The sequence below is a fragment of the Zonotrichia albicollis genome, chromosome 1 (genome assembly GCF_047830755.1).
Source record: "Zonotrichia albicollis isolate bZonAlb1 chromosome 1, bZonAlb1.hap1, whole genome shotgun sequence".
Lineage (NCBI taxonomy): Eukaryota > Metazoa > Chordata > Aves > Passeriformes > Passerellidae > Zonotrichia > Zonotrichia albicollis.
The window spans coordinates 107,657,321-107,680,632 of NC_133819.1; positions in this window are offsets into that span (position 1 = coordinate 107,657,321).

A 23,312-nucleotide genomic window follows, 5' to 3' on the forward strand; every position below is an offset into this window, starting at 1 on the left:
ACAAAGAATGCTTCAGTAAAAACATGTCTTAGGACTTTTTTTTCTCTACTTCTTCAGTCAAAATACCAATAGCAAATAATTTTTAATCACTTCCCTGGCTTTGTAATACACAGTTAGCTTACACTGTCTATATGCTAGGAGCTCCATGCACAAAAATGATTGATTCCTCAGTCATTAAGAAAACATGCAGTACCAGCATTAGCTTGTAACTTTTCAAATCTTGGCAGAGCTTGCATTCAACCTCTCAGCTTCCACTCAACTTTCTTGTCTTGTTTTTAAGTTTGTTACTTTTAAGCACAACTAAAGGAATTTGCTCTCCCTCCCCCCCTCCTCAAAACCGGACTTTTGCATCAGTCAGTCTCACTGGCACCTTCACCACTAGGCTTCATATATTTCTGTGCTGTGATTGCAGATAAGTTCTTTAAAACAAAATCTTTTAAAAATCCAAGTTTAACAGCATCTGAAGGGTAAATACTGTGCAAAGCAAGAGAAGACAGTGACAGGAGAGCACTCAATCACCCTATAGTTTCTCATCCTAATGAAAGCATCCTTTGAGAGTCTGCCTAGGTGTTGTCTAGCTGATATGATACAGCGCAGTGCCCATCAGCACTTCTGTTTGGAAGTTTGCTGCTTAGAAATCACCATCAGGCTCATTACTCATAAATCAGGAGAAGGCTTTCAACCAGGCCTGGGAATCTGGAGGCACTGCATGCAGAGGGAGCGCTGTCTGCTCCACGGGTTTCAGGCAGGGTGGGGGCTGGCTTGGCTTCCTACCCCGGTGCATTCAATCAAGTGCATTGCACAATCCTGCTGCTTGGCTCCACTTCACGTAACATTTCCTGAAATGTCACTTGTGAGCCGTGTAAGTTATGGTTGTTGGAAGGGGTTACAGTTATTAATGTAAAAGAAGGTATGTAAGGGAGAAGGGAAGACAGGAAAGTATTCTGACCATTGGATAAATTGAAAAGTGCCTGTGTAATTAACACATACTTTTTGTCCCTGCAACACCATGTGGGAAGGATCTCCTTGCAGCTAGATAGGTTCCCACTGATTATAGTAGTCATGGGGTATCTTGTTGGCTTCAGTCTGATTTTGCAAATCTTGGCCTTAGAATTTGCATCTAAACGTTCTTTGTTGATGTTTATAAGTCTCACCTAAACTGAAAAACACTCAAGAGAAGAATACTTGGAGAAAGAATTCTTGTTGTCCTCAGAGGCTCTGGAGATGTCTCATCCCTTCTCCTTTGACAGGACAGAGGTTGTACAAAAGAGATTGCTCAAGGTCTGTCTTTCAATACGATTTCCAAAACAGGAATTTCTGCAGATGGACAAGATAGCATTAGTAATAACTCCCCCACAGGATCAGGACTTCAGGCTCCAAAATTTTCCAAATTCTCTTTCCAAAGAGAAGGGTCAATGGAAATGAGTGTTGGTCCATTTTGGATACATATGTGTAGAGACCAAAGATACAGTCTCTAAGCTGATCAGTACACACACCAATTTAATGTGTGGTCTCTGTATTTCAACCACCCCAGAGGTTCCAAGAAACTGCTGAGGCCAATGGGAGTTTTCCAGTGATATCTGTGTACTCTGTAGCAGGGCATTCACCTAAAAACCCAAAACTAAGAAGCCTTCTTGTACTTCTCGTATCTGCTGAAGAAGCCAAGGTGCATTTTTGTGCTAGTGTAAACAGAAATGTATGTAGTCAAGGAGCATCAGTAATTTAAAGTATCAAATAACTGGTTTCCACCTGGGATGATTGTTATATGAAACACACTAGTGATGTCTCCAACCTCTTTTACCATGGAAATGCTGAATAAGCAGAAAAGTATTAGGATGGGTAATAGCATATTCCACAGGGAGAACAAGCACTATTACTATTTCAAATCTATTAGCTGTGTTAAGGGAAGAAAAGGTGGTTCATCCCAATTCTTCTCTACTTCAGTACACAGCAGCTGCTTTTTAGTCATCAGGGATGTTGTGTCACTGAAACAGAGTCTGCTAGCTGGATTTCCAAAACACCTGTCAATTATGTAATTTAATTTAATTAATTAGTAAATTAAAGCAAAAAAATAATAGCACTTAAAAGTCATTTGGCCTGTATCTGTAGAGAACAGACTTCTCTTTGCTCTGGTAGCTATGAAGAACTAGAACCTCCAGGAGAAAGAATGCAATATATTGACTGATATCTGAGCATTTTGGAAAGCTCTCAGGCTGTTCTTCATATTCTTCACATTTCTGCCTTTCAGTCTGTACTTCTACAAGACCCTCCTGTAGAATGAGATTCACTAATCTGTGTTATTAGGACCACCTTCATGTGCAGTTGCTGTTAGCAACCAGCATTGAGGCAAACACATTTCTGCTTTAGAATAGCATAAAAAACCTACAGTAAAATGATGGAAATTACTAGTAGTCAGTAAAAAATGAAAAATAATTTGGTACCACAATATGCTTCTATTTCTGTATTTCCAGCCATGCAGTTTTTCAGTAGGTAGTGGGAATGTGCTGTCTTCCTCTTACCATTTGCCATCATCATGGCATCACCACAAAATCTGTAAGCATGAACAAGACAACCTGTGTGATGTAGGCCCCTCTGATAAGGTGAAGAAGTGCTCTCAGAGGATGACAGAAGTAATGCTGGGTATTTGCTCAACTGCTGTACCTCTAGACTCATTTTAAGTCTATGTGGCCAGTAATCTATCATGTTTCAAAAGGGTTCTGCTAGAAAAGCAGGGGTATTAGTATATATTTTTCTGTAAATTTTGCAGAACTGGGACTGCGACTTTGTATTTGTTTATTTAAAACTAAATGCTTTGACTCTGACTCAGTTCCTGAGAATCATTAGTGAAACAACTGACAGAAGTCAAATGTTATTTTAGTGACAGTATTTCTAGAAGAATAAAAAGAGGCTGTGCTGGTTTAGGCTGGGATAAAGTCAATTTTTTTCATGGTAGTTGGTATGGGGCAATGGTTTGGATCTGTGCTGAAAACGGTGCTGGTAACACAGGGATGTTCTAGTTACTGCTGAGCAGCACTTGCACAGCATCAAGGCCTTTTTTGCTCCTTACACCACCCAACCAGTGAGCAGGTTGGGGGTGCAAAAGGTGTTTAGAGGGGACACAGGTGGGACAGCTGAGTCCAACTAACCAAAGCGACATTCCATACCATATGTCATCATGGTCAGCATATAGAGCTGGGAGGAGAAGAAGGAAGGGGGACATTCTGGAGTGACAGTGTTTGTGTTCCCAAGTCACCATTAAACATGATGGAGCCCAGCTTTCCCAAGGATAGCCCAACACCTGCTCATGAGAAGTAATGAATGGATTCCTTGTTTTTCTTAGCTTGTGCATGGCTTTTGCTTTACTTAGACTGTCTTTATCTCAAGCCACAATGATTTTTCACTTTTACCCTTCCCATTTTGTCCTCCATCCCACTGTGTGGGGAGTGAGCAAGCAGCTGCATAGGATTTGGTTGTTGGCTGGGATTAAACAATGACAGAGGCAAAGATTTGTTTTGCTCCTTGGGTACCTTTTCTATATATTAGTCTATTTTGGTAGGTTTTTATTTACTGTCTCATGTGACTTCTTTGCTACTGAAAATTCTTTTGAATCCATACCTGGGGGAGAATAAACATCACTCTCTACTGCAAAATCATTTATATGTATGAGATATATTCAAACAACGAACTCCATGTTGTTTGCCTCTGTTACTCTTGCTGATAGTTCTTAGAGATACTACCTGGATCAAAAAATACTCTGCTCTGGATTTTTAAAATTTTCTTGCTGGAAAAAGTTAAACAATTTGGATGCTAGATGAAGGAAATGACTGCTATCCAAGTTCACCTGTTTGCCTGAACAAGAACTGTCTTCAGTGCACTAAAGAGAAACAAAGCCAGGGCAAGACAGAGTAAATCTTGCTTAGTCAGTGCCTTCTGATATGTTTTATAGCAAAATAGAATGCATGCTGCCTTCAGCTTGCTTTAAAAGCACAGTCCTGATCAAGTCTGAGCTGGAGTTTTCTTGAATCATAGTGTGCTCTTTGGAGTTAACTGATGTTTTGCTTGAATTTCATCTCTTTGATTAATAGAGTGTGTTTACACCCCTTCCCTCTTGTTTGTGGATGGAAAGAGATCTGCTGAACAACATGGGGAAATATTTCCATCAGGGACTAATCCTATAGAAAATAAAATGTGTGTATGAGAGAGAGCATGTGAGTGGGAAAAACCACCTCCCTTTATTTCCTGTCAAGATGATGGTGAGACTGGAGAAGACCCAATTCCTCTGGAGAGTTTATTTAAACTGTGATACAAAAGATATTTTGAAAAGACAGAGGGACCTCTGGCATCATTCAGCTGTTTTATTGACTGTGGTAACAAATTTGCTCTTGGTTTGAACCCCTGGACCAAAAGGTAGCTTGAAGGAAGAATCTGAGCTTGAGGCAATGTTAGAACTTGGGGAAGGATTTGGGATAAGGAGAGCTGCAGTTGACATGAAGTTCAATGCTGTGGTGTGTTCTTAAGTTTGTTAGTTTGCTCCCCCCATTTTCTGTATTACTTCCTGCTGCTACCCTGCCAGTTATGTTGCTATGGAAATGAAACTGCTCCTCCCTTGGTTTCTCTTATAAAGTGAAAGTTGTTTCCTCCTTGGGGTCAGTCAATCACTCTTTTTCTCCTCCCAGGTTTCGAGAATTTTCTTTTCTCTGGGAGGTATGGTTGGCTGTAGCCCCGGAGCCCCTCCTATGATTTATAACAGTTGGTTACTTTAGTATATCAGTTATGTTTCGTACCTCCAAATATGTATTTCTATTGGATAGCCGGGTTTCCCTGCCTTCTTCCCCCCTTTTCCCTTAAAACCCTCTCCTGCCCCTTGTTCGGGGCCATTTGCTGGGTGTTTTCCCCTCTTTGTTGGTTCTTCTGTAATAAACCGACAGTTTACCCCCAGCAAGTGGTCGCCTCCTAATTCGTCTCCCACCGCGCTGCTCCGAGCTATCAGCCAGCTCAGCCTGAGGCCAAAGCCGCCGAGGGGGGCTGTTTTCTGATGCGCAGGGGCCCTGGCCTTCGCCCCTCACCAGATAGCCGGATTCCAGGGCCATTCTCGCCCCCGCGCAGTGTGGCGCCCAACGTGGGGCATTCAGTAAAAGCCACGGAAGCCCTCTTAGACCGTGATGACAGGGAGACCTGACGCACCACGACATCTATCATGGCCTCTACTGTGGGTCTAGGACTACGAGGGAGAGTTTTTATAGCTTTGCGGCACTCAGCGTTTGCATTGCTATATGCCATTCTCTGGAGCATCATTTCCCTGTCATCATCCCCGAGCGCCTGTGCTTTCACATATCTGTAGAGGCACTCCATAAATTCCATGTATGGTTCATGCTCTCCTTGCAAAACCTCATCATCCTCCCATTGGGAAGTAACTACTTCCAGCTTGAAGAAAGCTCGTTCAGCTGCTCGGGCCGTCTCCATCAGCTGGGAGGGGAATAAAGCTCTGGCTTGTTTTGCCCCTTCTGCCCACTGCCTTTCACCCAAAAGATGATCAAGGGAAATTATCAAACCATCTGCATCATGGGACAGGGCCGGATTACCCCAAAGACTCGGGAGTACCTCCGATATTTCCCTCCCCCATTCCCTCACCCAGACTCTGAATTCCATAGGCCTTATAAGGCTGGAGAAGAGTGCCCTCAGATCTGCCGGAACTAAATCTCCCTGGGAAAGGGTATTATGTAGCAAACCCCGGAAGTATTCTGACCTTCGGGAGTAGTCTTTCTGTGCCTTGCACAGCTCTTTAATTCGTGCCTCTGCTAAGGGCACCCACCGAGCCTGAATTGTTCCCTCTCCCCCCAGGTTATAGGTAACCGGGGCCGCTTCTAGTAAAGGCATTTGCTGTGGCTTGTGGCCAGGCACTGCCCCCCCGCCCTCCGTAGGCACTGCCCATTGCCGAGTGCCAGCTATCCTGAGGGAAACTTCGGAGGGAACCAGCTACTAGATGGTTCGATTAGTCTTTCGCCCCTAGACCCGGGTCGGACGACCAATTTGCACGTCAGGACCGCTACGGACCTCCACCAGAATTTCCTCTGGCTTCGCCCTGCCCAGGCATAGTTCACCATCTTTCGGGTCCTAGCACGGACGCTCACGCTCCACCTCCCCGGCCCCGCGAGGGGGCGGCGGGCGAGACGGGCCGGTGGTGCGCCCGGGGCTGCCAGGTGCGACACGTGCCCCGGGATCCCACCTCAGCCGGAGCGCGCCGGCCCTCACCTTCATTGCGCCGCGGGCTTTCAACTCGGGCCCCTGACTCGCGCACGTGCTAGACTCCTTGGTGTAGTGTCTCGAGCTGAGTCAGCTGTTCTTCAAGAGATCACTAATAAGAGATTATTTGAATTGCTGAATAGGCTCGTCGAGTTAGTCTCTAACCGCGAGCATCCATTCTATGTCATGCATGTGAGATCACACACAGATCTACCTGGGTTCATTGCGGAGGGAAACCGTCGCGCCGATTCTTTAGCGGCAGCTGCTGTTTCGCAGGCCCCCCTCCCAGATGTGTTCAGTCAGGCTAAAATCAGCCACCAACTGTTCCATCAAAATGCCCCTGGCCTGGTTCGTCAGTTCAATCTGACGCAGGAGCAGGCCAAGGCAATAGTGGCCACATGTCCCCAATGCCAGCAAGATCAAATGCCTACCATAGCCTCAGGGGCTAATCCCCGGGGTTTGGCAAGCTGCGAGTTGTGGCAGATGGATGTAACGCACATTCCATTTTTTGGCCGATTGTGTTACGTCCACGTCTCAGTGGATACTTTCTCCGGGGCGATCTATGCTTCTGCCCACACAGGTGAAAGGGCAGCGGATGTTCAGAGGCATCTGCTCCAGGCATTCGCTGTCTTGGGCATCCCTAAGACCTTAAAAACAGACAACGGCCCTGCGTATGTTTCCAAGGAGCTGCAAAGCTTTCTGCAGCAATGGGGAATAGTGCATAAAACCGGCATCCCCTATTCTCCGACAGGCCAAGCCATGGTGGAAAGAGCTCACCAGAGCCTTAAGAAGGTCCTATCCCGGCAACTACCGACGATGAAGGCAGAGACCCCCCAAGTCCGGCTATCAAGGGCATTGTATACACTCAACTTCCTGAATTGCTCTTTTGACAGCCAAAACCCTCCGATAGTCCGACATTTCGGCAGTCACCAGCAGCTGCAGCCTAAAACCAGGCCACCGGTCCTTGTAAAAGATCCGGAGACCTGGCAGACAGAGGGCCCCTTTGACCTGGTAACTTGGGGGAGGGGATATGCCTGCGTGTCCACTCCCTCGGGTCCCAAGTGGGTACCATCTAAGTGGGTCAGGCCCTTCGTCCCGAAGCAGGGGATCAAGAAGGAGGCAGTACCACAGGTCCGGCAAGCATGTTGGCGTCGGCGGAAGAAACTATCCCATCAATCCTCCTCATTCTCTCCAGATCTCACTCCAGTTACTGAAGAACCCTCTCCCCCAGCTTCTCCTCCACCCCTTGATCTTTTATACCACCTTTCCTCCTTTTTCCCCCCGGCTCCAACCATTACCCCTCGTGAGTTTTACTTAAATTGGTTGTTTGGGGAGGAACCATATCTGTGAATCCTGCATACTTTTACGGCTCTCCTTTCATTTCAGTTTTATCTCCCCGAATGGTCTTCGAATTGACTACGCTGGCTCTCAATCCTTGTTTGTTGTTGACCGTACTGATGACCTGCGGATTCCTTCTGCCATCTGTGGAGCCGTGGGTCATCCCCCAGCCAAAAATCAACGTCTGGCGTGCCTTGGCCCAATCATTAGGACAGGACAGTATATGCCTCGACACCGGCGCAGCAGAGGACCCGATGTCGTCTTGCCTTGTGAGGATCCCTTTCTCCCCAGGCGAGTTCCCCCCTGCCTTCCAGTCTGCCCTTTCCCCTGTTTTGGCCCAGAGCCTGACTTTCCTCCCCGGTTTTGAACCCAGTAATGCCTGGAGAAGTGGAGTAGCTAGGCTCAGTCCTGCGCCCTCCGAGCCCACAGAACTGCATCTACTCGGTTCCGCCAACTCCTCAATTTGTTTTCAGTTTGAATATAGTTATGCCCCCATATATGAGGGCAGTGAGGTGGTCCGGCAGACAAAGAAACCAAGGGAGGAGCAGTTTCATTTCCATAGCAACATAACTGGCAGGGTAGCAGCAGGAAGTAATACAGAAAATGGGGGGAGCAAACTAACAAACTTAAGAACACACCACAGCAGTTCAATGCTGTCCAGTGGTTAAAACTGCGGCCTCATGAAGCATTCTGCAGTATGGATACTGTGGAACTGAGATTCTCAGTCTGAGGAGTGTTTTGCAGGTATATCCTTCATCACACTGAACTTCACTCTCTCATGGAGGGGCAGAAGTACCATTTTACCCAGAGAAGGTGCAAGACAAATACAAAGCCAAAAGGAAGTTTATCTGGGAGTTTGTGGGTTGTAAGTGGGGAGTGAATTTTTATTGACGTTCTGTCATTGTATGGACTCACACTAGCCAGTAAAGAAGATCCAGAGCTCTCATCTGGCCTGGGCTTTCAGTCAGACTGTCTTTGCTCCTGACACACCCCATGACAGGAAAACCTGACCTTGTCCACATATCTCTGATGGGAATGGTCTTGTCCCATGTCCCTGAAAGAGGCCAAAACCTCACAGGGACTGTGGTACCAGCTGAACACCACAGGCAGGGATGTGCCAGTGCTGAATTTCTGCTCAGACCCTGTTCTTTTTGCTAGCATAGGTGCAACATAACAGATGCCATGCAAAATGACTGATGTACAGTAGGCATGAGAAAAGGGGTCCAAAATAAGTAGTTTAGCCTAATTTGAAAGAGAAGTTTTTATGCTCTGTACACTGTCCCTTTCACATTCATCTCAAATCTGTTGATCAGTAGGTTAGAGATGACTTACAGAGTTTTTCAGTTCCCAGAAGCTTCATGACAAGGAGGAGAGCGAAGAGGGGCAATGCAAACAGCTAAGTCAGGCTCCACATTGAGATGAGACCATGATTTCAACCTTGTTTGCAGCCAGAGGCTCTTCCTAGCAAAAACATCTCACACTTGTCCTACCATTTAGGCTCAAATTCCAGCCTTCAACCAACAAGTGCAATCATTTCTGGAAGAAACTAGAAGAAACTATGCTTATTTAATCCCCATTCCCAAGCAGCTGTGTATTAGTCTCTGGTGTACACATGATTGCAGGGAGTTTTTGTGTTGTCCTGTTGTGATCTGAAAGTTCTGTTGTGGGAGTGGAAAGCCCTAAGGTGGTGACCACCTGAAACACCATGGTATTACCTTGCGGTGATTGTTTCCAGCTACAGGTTTCCCAGCAAATTATCAAGGTGAAAATAATTGCAGTACAATCTGAAAGAATGGCAGAATTAAGTTTGCAGGCAGGAGATGTGGAAAAGTGACTCAAAATGTTATTTCCAACTGAGAATCTGTTACTATTTTAAATGGATTTTTTCTGATAGCAGTCTGAAGTTAAGTCATCCACAGGAAAGACTATATGATAGCCATTTCTTTCCTCCAGGATTTAGAAGCTTGTAACTCTTCGTGAAAGGCAATAATCCATTTGAATATTTCTTTAATTTGGTTTTAGATGAGGTTTATTAACTGTTGCAGTTGGTTGGTAGAGTTTATGATAACAATAGGTACACTACTGAAATACTTCATCTGTCCTGAGAAAATGTTGTCAGCAGGTGGAAAACTGCACAAGCAAGGGCTAGTGGAAATCTGGAAAACAGCTCTGTGTCCTTGAGATGGCACTTGGGGACCTCAGAGCAATGGAAAGTTTATTTTTGTTCCCCAGGCCAGACTATTTTCAGGCAATGAGGTTTGTATACTCTACACATCTGTTACTGGTGGGCAAGGCAGCGCAACGTGTACTGCTGAGAGATTTCTGCTCTTCTAGTGGGATGGACAAAGAGGTGAGGAAAGATGTGTTTAAAAGTACAGGTATTTATTAGCATGTTAGCAATTGTTTTGCAGCATTACAGCAACTAGCAAAGTCAGCTGATGAAGTGCTAATGAAATCAGAGTTGAATAATTTGAAGCTTTTTCCTGCCAGGGGATGCCATGGGATTGCAGGATAAATGTTATAGTTTGATATGTTGTACAATTTTTGAGAGAAACCCACAGAATTAATTAGCTGGAAGAGTATTTGGCATCTGCTCAGCAAGAACATATGGAAAACTCAGTAAGGTGAGGGTGGGCAGCCCACTCTCCCTGGTCCTGGCATAGTTTAAATCCCATAACTAAAGGAGACCAATTTGTATTTAGCACTACTGGAAACAGAGGTTATTTGACGAGTAGTACACTATGAGTGTCACATTGCTAGATTCTCACACAGTTAGAAAAAGAGTTGCAAACCCTTCACTTCCACGTTCTCTCCGTCCTTTCTGCGGCATTTTGTAATCTTTCAGTGATCTCTTACGTACAGGCTTGTTCAGATCATTATTTCACAACATCTTTTTCATCAAGGAGAGAGGAGGGTTGGATAAGGGGAACTAGGAGCAAGTCATCCTGGACACAGACTGCAAAACATCAGCCACCATTTTCACCAAGAGACAAGAGGAAATACCAGGGAAAAGCAGCTAAAGGTCATGGAATGGCACATTTTTTTGTGTAGTTTACCAGAAGTACATGAAAACAGCTGTAGAGAGAATGGATAAATTATGTTTTAACTTTGGATTGAACTCAGAATTTTGAACAAAAAAATATCTACCTAGGCTATTTATAGCCAGTTCTGTCACAATATTATATGCTATTGCAAATTTATTAGCTGGCAATGTTTTCTAATAAATCAGTGTGCAAGCCATCCTCATAATAAGGATGCTATAATGAGAAGGATTTTTGATTGAGTTCCTTGATATTTTTTTCCTTGGGACTGTTTATCTCCTGTCCTTTTAGGAAATGTCTAAGTTTATATGCCCATATGCTGAGAGAATGAAATACCAGCATGCCAGTGGAAAGTTTTTGTTCATATGGACAATGTTTCAGTGCTGGTGGCCTCTGCAGAAGATGGGGTCATATTTTTTTGACATACAATTGCTCAGCTGCCACCAGAGCATGAAACAATAACGAATTATTATATATTATGTATGGCAAAACAGTTCTTAGCCAAACACGGACTTATTCACATGAAAATTTAGCTTAGAAGCAGTTTTGCATTCATTCTTTTGCCAGTAATATTTGACACAAAATAAAATGTTACTAAAAAGCATTGTAATTGTAAATAAAAAAACTTGCAAATTTATACACAAGTGAATCTGGCTACTCCCTTTTGTCACTATGAATTTTTATTAATCTTGAAAGATTTAATAAACATAATAACATGGAGAAAGAAATCACCTTGCCCCTCAATGCAAATATTTAAAGAACGCAACAGGATCATCGGTGAGTTTAACTCTTAATTTGAACTATTTTGTGAAGTCTTAGAAATCATATGAAAAGAACGGGCTTAGGAAAATGCTCATATTTGAATCAAAGGCAAATTTAAATTCAAGTATTTTCACAGCTATGAGTTGCCATTCATTTCTAATAACACTGTTTTCTTTTCTTCTCCTTTTCTGAATACTACAATAAATGAGTATTGAATTTGAACATGCCACTGGCAAACAAGGGATATTAACTATCAAATAAAATTCATCGTTCAAAAGTCATGTTTTCTTTTGTATTCTTTACACCCCTTCTACCAGCCTAACTTACATAATTAGCAGACATTGATTGCTTGCTGAGTTTCACTACAGAACGTGGACCATATTGTTGGAAAACTACCTGTTAAGGAGGCAGATTCATGAAAAAGTTCAATAAATAATTTCAAATTTCCTAGAAGGGAGATGTCAAACTTAACAAACAGGTTTTCTCAAATTGCTTGCACAGATACATATGGGGATTTCAGACAATGACAACTGAGCACTGTGCTTCCCCTGTCACATTCCTTATTGCCTTTTTTTGCTTTGATTATCAAGAAAACAGAACTCTCAACTGCAAAAGATACAGACGCTGATAGAGCCCAGCAGGGCACAGTCCTGTGGTACAAGATGTAAAAGACACCAACCTTCCCACAAAAGGATCTTGACTTCAGTTCCCAGACACTTCATGGAAGAAGAACTCACTCCACATCTTCATGGAAACATCAATATGTTTATTTTGCTTCATTTCTTACAAACTGGTAATTCAATAAAATTCCATCTGTACACAGAATTGCAGGCAATTAACCAGAAATCCACTGAGTGCCCCAAAGAAAGGCAAGTAACTGTAAAGTACATTAAATTTCAAAGTAGTGATTACATGCACTAAACCCAGACCTTGACCAGCAGAGCTCCACTGATGACAATAATTGTTTCAGCTTTAAATGAAGATCAGAATCAGATCCGGGCTGATTTAATTCTTCAGGGTGCTATTCAGTCCTAAAGAGGGTGACTGTGAGCAAGAGGCAAGGTAGACAAAGGAGGCCAATCAGCTCCCTATGAAAGTGGTGATAATAAATGTTGTCAACTGCAATGGTGAAAGAGTTAATGTTTCCCTGCTTATATACTATCAATAATTTTATTAACTTGTTTTCATTCCATTCTAATGTTTTTGTTCATTTTCAGATTCCATTTTTAATATTTTAAATTCAGTTTTAATATTCTCCACAGGAATTTAAAAACAATCTTCTCTTTAAAACTTAACTGTAGCATTTGTTATGCCATAAAAATACATTTTACATTTTCAGAGCCAATTTTGTGAAGTAATTGGATAATAAATGAAAAATAAGAACAACCAGACCCTTACTAACTTTTTAGTCATTAAAGTGACCTAACGTTTCAGAAAGAACAATAACTTTTCCAATAATGTTCCAGAATACTGATTATAATTATAGTGCACCAAAACAAATGTAGAAAATGATGCTGTCTTTCTTGGACAGTAGGATGGAAATTTGTAATTATTTACATTTTCCCCAAGCAGTATAAATCACCAGCGTTTCTGCCCCAGAAGGAGCTGTGCCCCCTCCCTCTGTAAGGAGCACAACCAACCATCTCAGCATTCACAAGAGTGACCCCTCACCAGCACTGCCAGGCAGGCCCTGCAATGAACCCCCTTCTGCTGAGCAAGGGTTTGAGGCACTGGTCAGTGCTCTGGGTGCTCCCCTGGGGTCAGCCTGGGACACAAGCTGGTCAATCCAAATCCCTGCCAGTCTCTGCTGTTGGAATAGGGCCCCATAAAAGCTCAGAGATGCCACCAGCTCAGCTGTCAGCAGCGCTTTCACAGCACTGCCATACCAAGCACAAAGAATAGCCTTCATTGTTTCCCCAGTGCCAGCTCAGGGTAAGGGAAGATGCCCAAAGTGATGTAGAGCCTCTTTCGCTGCTTTTCTTGTCACAAAGGTCCCCCAGGCAGGGGCCTGGCCTGAGCCAGGGTGCCTCAGAGAGCTGAGGCAAGACTGGGCTCTTGGTGCCGATACTGGGGGACACCCATGCTCCTTCCCAAGCGCAGATGTCAGCAGAGTGGTCCTGCACCCTTGGGACCTCTCCCACCAATTAGTACAGTTTATTGTCATGGGTTTGGTCCTGGATGGGGTCAGGAGAGCCTCATCTGGAGCAGAACAGAGCAGCCCCACCTGGCAGTGGCTGTGCCACCTCACGTACCTGCAGAATGCTCGCAAGTGATACCAGAGAACATACTGTAATGTAGTTAAGTCCAGGCCATAGTACTGTACAAAGTACCACTTTGGCACCTCACACCACTTTACAACTTATTCAGACTTGTCAATCCATCATCTCAATCACCTAATGCTCTTTTCCTAATTAAAAAAATCCAGGTGAAATCTGGAGAGCAAGAGACTCTGGAGCCCCCAAATTATTTGTAACACCTTACAACCAAACATAAGTGGATACTCTGACAAAGTGTTGACTAAACTTTTCCTGTCACCTAATCAACTGGAAATCTCCCAGTACAAAATATCTTCTGTCTGAGTAAGAGCTGTTTTTCAGTCCTTTCAAGCAGTCCATGAGGACTGGACTTCAGCCTGGTTTCTCATCCCAGTTCTCATCACTCATGCTGCCATTGCAGTTCAGGAGGAGACTTTAAATGCATGCTAACCCTTAATCATGCCAGCAGAGCCTTTGAAGTCACAGAGGACTTAATTTTAAACACTTTTCTCCCACAGTTCTAAAATAGCCACTGATACAATAAGCAATGAATGACCACAGAGTTTCTCAAGCAGCACTGAGAATGGGGGTCATGTCTCAGGCAACACAAACTTTGGAGAACTTTGGGAGAAAGAGCACTAGCAAGAGCACTGCCCTGGCTGCACTGAGCAGGACTTTGTTTTTTAAGATCAAGTAAATACAATTCATCTCTTTCTTTGAAAAAACAAACAAACAAAAAAAGCATCAGTTGTCCATGGACTTTCCTTTTCATACTTAGGTATTGTAGGTTGAAAACCAAGAGACAAAAAAGGACAGGTGACAACAATCTCAGCCCAGGACTATTGTGTTGGGCCCAGCTCTGCTGCCCCAGCCACAACACTTGGAGGAAGTGCCACACAAACAGAGGAAGCAGGATTCGGGCTGAGAAGGATTTAGTAACTGCATTACTATGCTCTCAGCACTGATGCCTGTAAAAGATAAAACCTGGGAAAAGACCTCGGGTTCCTACTCCTTATTGTTGCTGCCTGGGATTTAACTTGTATGTCTGAACTATGTACATATTTCACTGATTTAGGTGGGGCGCCATGAACATATTTATACGGGCTGAGACAGTGACAGGACTGCTGATGTTTACAGTAACAGGTTAGAGAGGCTTTGCCAAAGCATTCTTAGTTTTTAAAAGGATTGGTCCGACCCAGCCCCCTTCCCCCTCTCCATTGTTATTTTGTCTGCTGGATTTACGGAAGGAGGAAATGGTAAATTACAAGAAAAAAATAGCATTTATCTTGCCAGGACGTGTTTCTTTGAACTTGGATGATATTAACATATCAATCAGATTCAGTGATATGTTAAACAAGGTTGTCCCTGGTTTATGGCTCACCAAAGCTGGGAGTTGAACCACAGCTTTGTCTGCACGGTGGGTAAGGAGCTTAACTCCACCCGTCCAAGTCCTTCACATGGCACAGGGCACCATTTATTTCTTCTGAGTTATGTTGATCCAAAATAAAGTTCAGTTTGTAGTTTAATTGGGACTGAAAATTTGCGCAGGTGAGGCAGTTACAGTAGCCACAAATAAAGTGACCATGGCTGAAAATCCTTGTAGGATAAGAACACATAACTTAATGCAATGTTCTGGGAATAAACTGGGAATATAATGACAGGGTACAATCACTCTGTTTAGAGTAGTCGTGTAAGAGGAAATATTTTTAGATGACATTTCCAGTTCCCAATCAGAGCTTGGCCAATTAGGTGGAAAATTAATTCAGAAAGGAAACATTAATTAGGTCTTGATACAGATGCTAATTCCAACATTTCATGAGGCTTCAACGATTCGTCTTCTCCCCTCCGCCATTTCCTTACTATGGAATATTCATTATTTTACAATAACTCTTCAGGCTGGGGACAGCTTAATTTAACTACATTGCTTCCTTTGGGGACAAGTAAGGACTTGCTATTTAAGTGTTAAATGGCAGTCTTGAACTGGATGGTGATGTGAACTGGACTGAATTGGATTTACCACACAAAGAAGCATGCCATGCACCAACAAACTGGCTACATGGAATTCAGAACAGAAGAAAGAATAAATAAATTAAGTAATTCATACAGTTAATAGCTTAAAGAAAAAAGTTTTACCCTCTCCCTTCTTGGGAGAGGATTCTAGGAAAGAAATGAAGAAATGCATATAAACAATATTTAATCTTGCTTGTTACTGCTTTTCCTCCCATATGTAAGCCAAGAGTAAAAACAGATCTCACTAAATAAATGCTATAAAACCAAATAAATAATTTAATAAACAGTAAAAATTCCCCCAAGCAAATTAATCCTCAGGGATTTAAATAAATACAGACAAGTTAACTCAAAAGTACATTTTTCTCCTCAAGGAATTGTAAGCCAAGAGCTATAGTGAAATCTCGATGTAACCATAACCACAGCATCTACTATAAATAAGTTGCACACACATTATTGTTTGGAAAATTAAATCAGCCCTTGGAAAGGTACTTTTACTTACTATGTTTACAAGCAGTAAAACTCTACAATTAATCAGCAGACAGACATCACAAGTACATTTTGAATACTCAGACTTACTACCCACACTTTCCCAATTAACTTTTACATTCATGAAGCATTACAAACTAATAGAAAAAGAGCTGCAGTTAAAAAATAAAAATGCTGTAAGTTCAAAGCCCAGGATCATAGCACAGTAATAATTCTTTGGAAGTGAAGAAAGGGGAAAACCCCAAATATTCTGATTTAAGAAAACAACTAGCTACAGAAAATGAAGTCCATTTTCCTGTGACTTTTTGTCTTGTGGTTGAATTATCTTGTGCCTAATAAGATGCAAACTCTGATTGAAACTTTTCCTGAGGTTGAGGCATCTATCGGATCTTTTTGTCTCCCATGGAGATTTTTTGATGTCCAGTGATAATGTTTGGCTCATAATGAAGTCTTCCCCTCAGCAGAAACATAAGTCAGACCCCTCAACTCTGCTCAGCTACTAATTTTCACTAAACACAGAAGAAATTATTGTCAACTTTCCTACATCAAATAAACAGAAATTCATCAGCAAATTCAAGGATTGTACCAGGAGAGGGTCAGATTAGATATTAGAATAAATTTTTCTCTACAAGAGCAGCTAGGCACTGGAACACACTGCCCAGGGAAGTGGCAGAGTCACCAGCTCTAGAAGTGTTCAAGAGGCACCTGGATGTGGCCCCTGGGGATTAGGGTTTAGGGGTGGTTATAGTGGTACCAACTTGGACTAGATGAACTTGAGGATCTCTTCCAACCTTGACAATTCTGTGATTCTGTGAGATTCAAAAGTTACAGAGGCCTAAAAGATAGGCACCTGAGCAGTGTGACAAAAATAGACATTTCTTTATGAAGCAGATTGAAAGTGAAAGTAATCTGGGTGCCCTTGCTTTTGTTGCACATCGAGTTTTCTCTCTCTGAGTACCAAGCTTTTCCTCATATGCCAGTTTTATATAAACAAGGTGTGTGTTCTTTTTGAAAGTAAGAAAAACTGTAGTAATAATGGGGGAAAGGAATCCAGCAGAGGTACATCAGGAGAGGAAAGTAAAAGATCTGAGAAGCTGCTACTCAGTACAGCTAATTCTGGTAATGAGGCTAAGAAAACATTTCTTAGAACATATTCTGATGTGCTTTAATACCATCAAAAATCAGGGCTCAAATAAATAAATCTTAATTCTGTACTCTGCAGGAGCTCTTTTGTGCTTAAAGTAAACTCTCTTCAAGTGGAGAACAAAGTTTCTAGGGCAAGGCCAAAAAGGATAAAGAAGGACATATATTCTGCTTCAGCCTTTCCTTATGTCTGTATTCAAATATTCACTTTGGCATTTTGACTTCAAAAAAACCCCTTCTCCTTGCTCAGCTTTTGCCTAAAATACAGTTACATCCTTTATTGAGAAGAGCACGCAGAAGGATGAATGGCTATATTCAATTCTGAAAGTGCTTCCATAAAACATCTCTACAGCAGGGGTAGAGGCTGTACAGGCAAACCTTGCCAGCAGCCCCTCTGCTACTGCAGGGCAGCAGTGGCACTGTCCCTCCTGCTCTCCTCTCTGCCAGATCTCCCAGGGGGTGAATATCAATTTACTGCTAAGTGTGGATGAGGCCTCAAAGACCTTCCATGACAAGTCAAAGCAGCACCAGGGTCTTATTTGGCTACTCAAAAAATAATTTAGTGTATGCTTTTAAAATAAAAGTCTTCTGATGAATTTAAAGATGTATTTCATCTGGTGAGACAAATTTTACAACAGGGAAGGATTAGCAAACTTGTAAGAATATCTCTTTGTCACAAGAATTTCCACTCTTGTCTAAGTCTAACAGATTTCAGCTATGTTCCCCCAGAAAAAGAACCAGAGGTCATGCATATTGCAGCTATGGTTTACCTCAGCCAGTAAAGCAAATTGTTCTTTGCATCTTTCTCTTCACTTTTTCATAGGGAGATAATTCCTTCTGGGACTGTTGACTCATGACATCTGGGTGGGATCTAGGGATATATTTGAATGTCCTTTATATGAATCCTTAGGTCAGAATTAGCTTACACAGGGATGCAGAAGTAACCCACCAGATACAAAAAGCTTTAGTCATCAGCTCAACTCTGTTGACATTTTTCCATCTAGCTTTCTTTGAGAAGAAGGAATCTGATGAGTTAAGGCACATGTTTGGGATGAGTCTGCCACAAGTTTGAGACCCAGGGTCCCAAATTTGTACTCTTTTTGTGAGTATGAGAAGCATACACAGGAATATACATTAGGCATACAAGTCTCCTCTCTGATGAATCTCTGGTGGCACTTGAGTCTCCAATTAGGAACCTCTAAAACACATCTGTTATTTGATCCTTCCTGAGGCAACTACATCTGGTACCTTCAGTAGGGAAGACCAAATGGGATATTCTAAATACCATCTACTTAAAACTACCTGGCCTCAGTGGCCCAGAAAGGTCATGGATAAAATTTAAACCCTTGAAATACTTTTTGCTGAGGTTTTGAAACCAGTTGTTGGAAATGAGCACCTGAAGGACTGTGATTTTCATATGTGTCTGTGGAAGCCACCTCTTAATCCACCTGGACTACCTAAACCATGAGAGGAGTCAGCCAGCACAGATTTTCCATGTAATTTACCTTAGATTTTAATTACCAGCCAAACCAAACAGCAGAGGGTTCAGGAAACACATAATCCACTTGGGAATTCACCACCTGCCTGGTTCAAAAAGCACAAACAAAACCACATTGTTTTATATAGGCTTCAAAAAGAGAAGGAGGATGAAAAATAGTAAGCATTTGATTGCTCTTCTTCCAGAAAATCTCTTTTTCCAGAAAATTTCTCTTGCAGTTCGATTTTAACAGAACTACTATAGGAAACTGAAAATTTCCAGTGGTCCAGACTGTAACTTCGGGTACATCCTCTGCATTTTACCAGAGATAAGACTAATAGAATCTGGGTATTTTTTTCTGAGAATATAGCCCAGACTATGCAATTAAGGGCTCTATGGGGAAAAGCATGTAAATGTCATGGACATGGAGGAGACAATGTAACAGAAACAACTTATTTCTGATATTTTGTTACTTTGTAGTGCTTGACTTGCGAGCTGAATAATGTAGGTTTTACATGCAATTCCATTAAAGGAAAAAAGAATGAGGGACAGAGAACTGGAAAACTTCATGAGTAGTCATCAGGTCCCAAAAGCTTAGATCCACAGCACAGCCTACGATTGTCCTAATCTGCTTGAGCATTTGGTGACACAGTAGAAGACTATTGTCTATGCTCAGCCACGGGAGGCAGATGAGACAGAACTTTAATGAGTATATTTCAAAGCTATTTGTTAGACAGCAAATGAAAGATGAAAGTTGGGAAAGCACAGTTCAATCACAGAAGAAAAATGTATTTTCTTTTTGGAAAACTGCTGTTCTTATTCTCCCTGGCTTGTCTCTCCATCCCCACATCTGTTCCCACTTACCCTGCGCCCATTTTCTCACTGGGAAGCCTCAGACAATCTTTACTGCAGGCGCAAATATCCATTCCAAGTGTCTTCGAGGGAATACATTCTTAGTCATGCCTCTGCTCTACTGGGTGTCCTTACTTTACGTGCAAGTCTGGGTCCACATGTGTCCCAGGCTTCGACTCAGCAAAATACTTATGCAGGAATCTCACTGTACAGATGTGCTTCACCCCCCAAATGTCCAGCACACATTTCATTTTGAGAATTCCTTCCACTGAAGCTGGCAGAAGTGCAGTGTTTGTCACTGTCTTCTCCTAAACTGAGGCTTGAGGCTTGCATATTGCACTTTGTGACACTGACAGCCAAAATGCATATTAATTATATCACAAATGTAACGTTTTTGTTTTTAAAAATATGTAAGCTGGCAAGAAAGTTGGCTGCTATTTCCCCCACACTTTCTCCAGATGAGTTAATAATTTTCTCCTTTATTTTGTTACACACTCAAAAACTAGGAGCAAGACTTTACTTGTCTGGCTTGTGACACTGCTGTGAATTCTTTCGTGTCCCTTGTGTGTTTCCCAGGAAGAACCAGTGAGCCCTTGGGGGTCTCCTTCTCACTCCTTCACTGACTTTCTCCCAGGGAAGTCTCCTTCCCCTCAGCCCTCTAGGTGGCTCAGGTGTCCTTTAAAGACAAAGCAGACCATGAACACTTGGATGAAGGGGGGAAAGATGCCCAAAACCACAACAACACCCTTATTTGCCTATTGCTTGTGGGTAAATGATTGTGATCCATGGGAGGAATAGAGAACTGGCATGGATGGGGAAACAATACCATAAGGCAAACAGGTTGCTATGCAAAATTATGACTTAATAGGCAATGCCTGTAAGCATTTGTTATTAAATAATTGCAATTAACCTGTTTCAACTACTAGGAAGATTTTCATTCAGTTAGAAATACTAATGTTCAGCATGGAATGAAGCCACTAAATGTAGAAAATCATTGCTCAGAAAATCATAACTCTGCAAGAAAAGAACATTGTTGCCAGCAGTTTTTTATTTTTTTTTCCCCCCAAGGAAAAAAGCAGCTGATCCAACAGGACAGGACATTTTCCACTCAGAAAACATGCATGCTCAGGCAGGCTGGAGGACTGTGTAAAACAGGCAGCTGTGAGAGATGAGTAAGTCCCATCCATTCAGAGATAAAACAACATTTTTTTTCTTTCTTTTTCTTTTTTTTTTTTTTTTTTTTTTTTTTTTTACATAGGCTAGTCTAGTGTGGAGACTGCCAATCCTTTCCTCTCACTACTTCTTTGATGTTCATTTGCTTTAAAATTTTTCCCCATGATGAACAACAGAGATTGCCAGCAAGTATTTGCAAGCTCAGCAGCAAAGCAGGAGTTGAAGACTTGCTGCTCCAAACGAATCCTTGAAAATGACTCTACAATCATTCTCTTCTGTTTGCCTCACTTAGTGAGTTATAGGATAAAGGGAAACAAAGAAAGTATCGTGGTAATAGCTGCAATAACAATAACAACTCATTACTGTTGGTAAAATCTCTGTTGGAGGCATGTAAGTGTGCAAAGTATCACTCTGAAAAGGATACTGAAGAAAGCACATTTATTTCCTCACAGGCTGCCTCTTATTACTAATACATTTTGGGTTTTGATAGCATCACTGATTTTTGATAGCAAACTTCAATGCCATAAAAAATACCACAAGAACAGTGAAAAGTGTACCCAAAGCAGTGCACTGTCCATGCTGCTTTGGGAGGAGTGCAAGAAGAGAGTTAGAATTTTGGAAGGTGGTAATATCTCCTCCAGACAGACTCCCCATCGCAAACCATCGCCTGTGTTGCACATTATGAACACGGCGAGCATAACCTGCTCCTTCAGAAGCCAGCCGTGCTGGGAGCTCCCCTCGCCGGAGATGTCACCTGCCCGGAGCAGGAGGGTGGGTGGCGGCACTAGGTGGCACTGGAAGCCCTGCGGTTAAGGCAATTTTAGCGCTATTTTGGGCTTTAAGCGCCATCTGGCGTTACTGTCGGCTTTTTCTTAAAAAGTCTGGTTATGAGACCCTGACACCGGCCACCTCCACTTTTCATGTTTTACAGTAAATGTGCATAGCATATTAAAATACAGCACCATCGAGTTTTGCTGAACAGATTAGTATTTCCCCTCCTTTCTTATAGTGCTTTCGGAAAGGAGCTCAATATGCAATGCACTTATCAATTCTGATTTTTAGCCAAAAACATTTAATCAGAGAAGTTTTGGCTTAAAGGCATGAATGTGCTGCCAGATGCACTCCTGCTTCTGGATGCAAGAGCGTTTCAATGCCCTTTCCTTCACAGTTCCTTGGCTTCCCCTCCTTTAGGCTTCCTCTTGAAAACTCAAACAGGTTAGACAAATCAGAGAGACTGCCATGGGAGGCAAGAGCACAAAGATCAAACAAACAAAATCACACATCCATTCTTCCAGCTCCCGTCCACCCTGCCCACCCTTACAAAAAGAAACACCAAACCAAAACAATAACAAAGATCTAGTCCTTCACAAACCCCCCAAAGCCTGGAATGGATCTCATCCGTCAAGATGCTGCACGCAAATGCCAACCACCTAGTAGAGATTTTTTCTATGCAAGTTTATTGCAAATCTTCTCATTCCTGTCTCCATTCTTTGCTTGTTTGGCCTGAAATGCTTTAGTAACAAATGACAACTTATTTTATTCCCTTAGAATATTCCTTCTGGATAGAAGAGTGTATTATTTGTGTATGCAAAACTGTAGATGTTGTTTTGCCATTTCCTGGACAACATACAACCTGTGTTGAAGGCAGCGTGCAACAGGTACACACCAAGCTTCCCAAAAGCAGGCATCTGTTCCACATTTTGAAAGACTCTTGCACTATTGTAAAAGGTGGGAGGGCAAGGGGAGGCTTCTACTCAGTCTTGCTCATGTTGAGGCTAACAGAGAAAGTTCCTTTCCATTTCTTTGGGAGCATACAGTGGATTTTGTCTTTCCTACTGCCTTGTAAACTGATGCTGTAAGAAGGAATTGCTGACACAGTGTGACAAGGAGACACAGCTCTGGCTCTAGGAGCTGGTGGGTGACTGATGCTGGGGCAGCAGCTGACTGAACCACCCAGACCACAGCTACAGACAGGGCAGGGGGCTCCACTGACTCCACCTTGAAAGGCAGAAGGGCCAACTTCTTCTTCCTGGCATTACCAACACTGGCACACTAAAGCCAAAACTCAGATTTCCTTTGTACAACTTGCCAACAATTCATTTTCCCTGTTGTTATCCAACATCCCATCACCTGGGGGCAAGGATGGAGGGAGGTGGCAGGCAAGCACCAGGGCACAGGGTGGGCACTTCTGCAAACTGCCAGACAAAGCAGGTTAGCCAGGGGAATTCAGAAAGGAGTTGACCTACCTAAAATTGAATCCTCTCACAGACATAATGAAGACAGAATTTGCATTAGAAATTCATACAGCTGTTTGGAAAGGGGAATGTTGCCCTCAGGGACAAATCCACTCCCTAACACCCAGCCTTGGCGTCTCCCTCATGCCTGGCCAAGGTCCTCCCCCTCATGAGGAAGAATCCTGCCCCCGAGGCACCTAAGCAACAGTGGAGCAATCCTGAGGAGGCTGCTTTATTAAATTAAATGTCCTCGTGGGAGGATGCAATTCAGGGGTTTTTTTCTTTCTTGTTTTTTTCC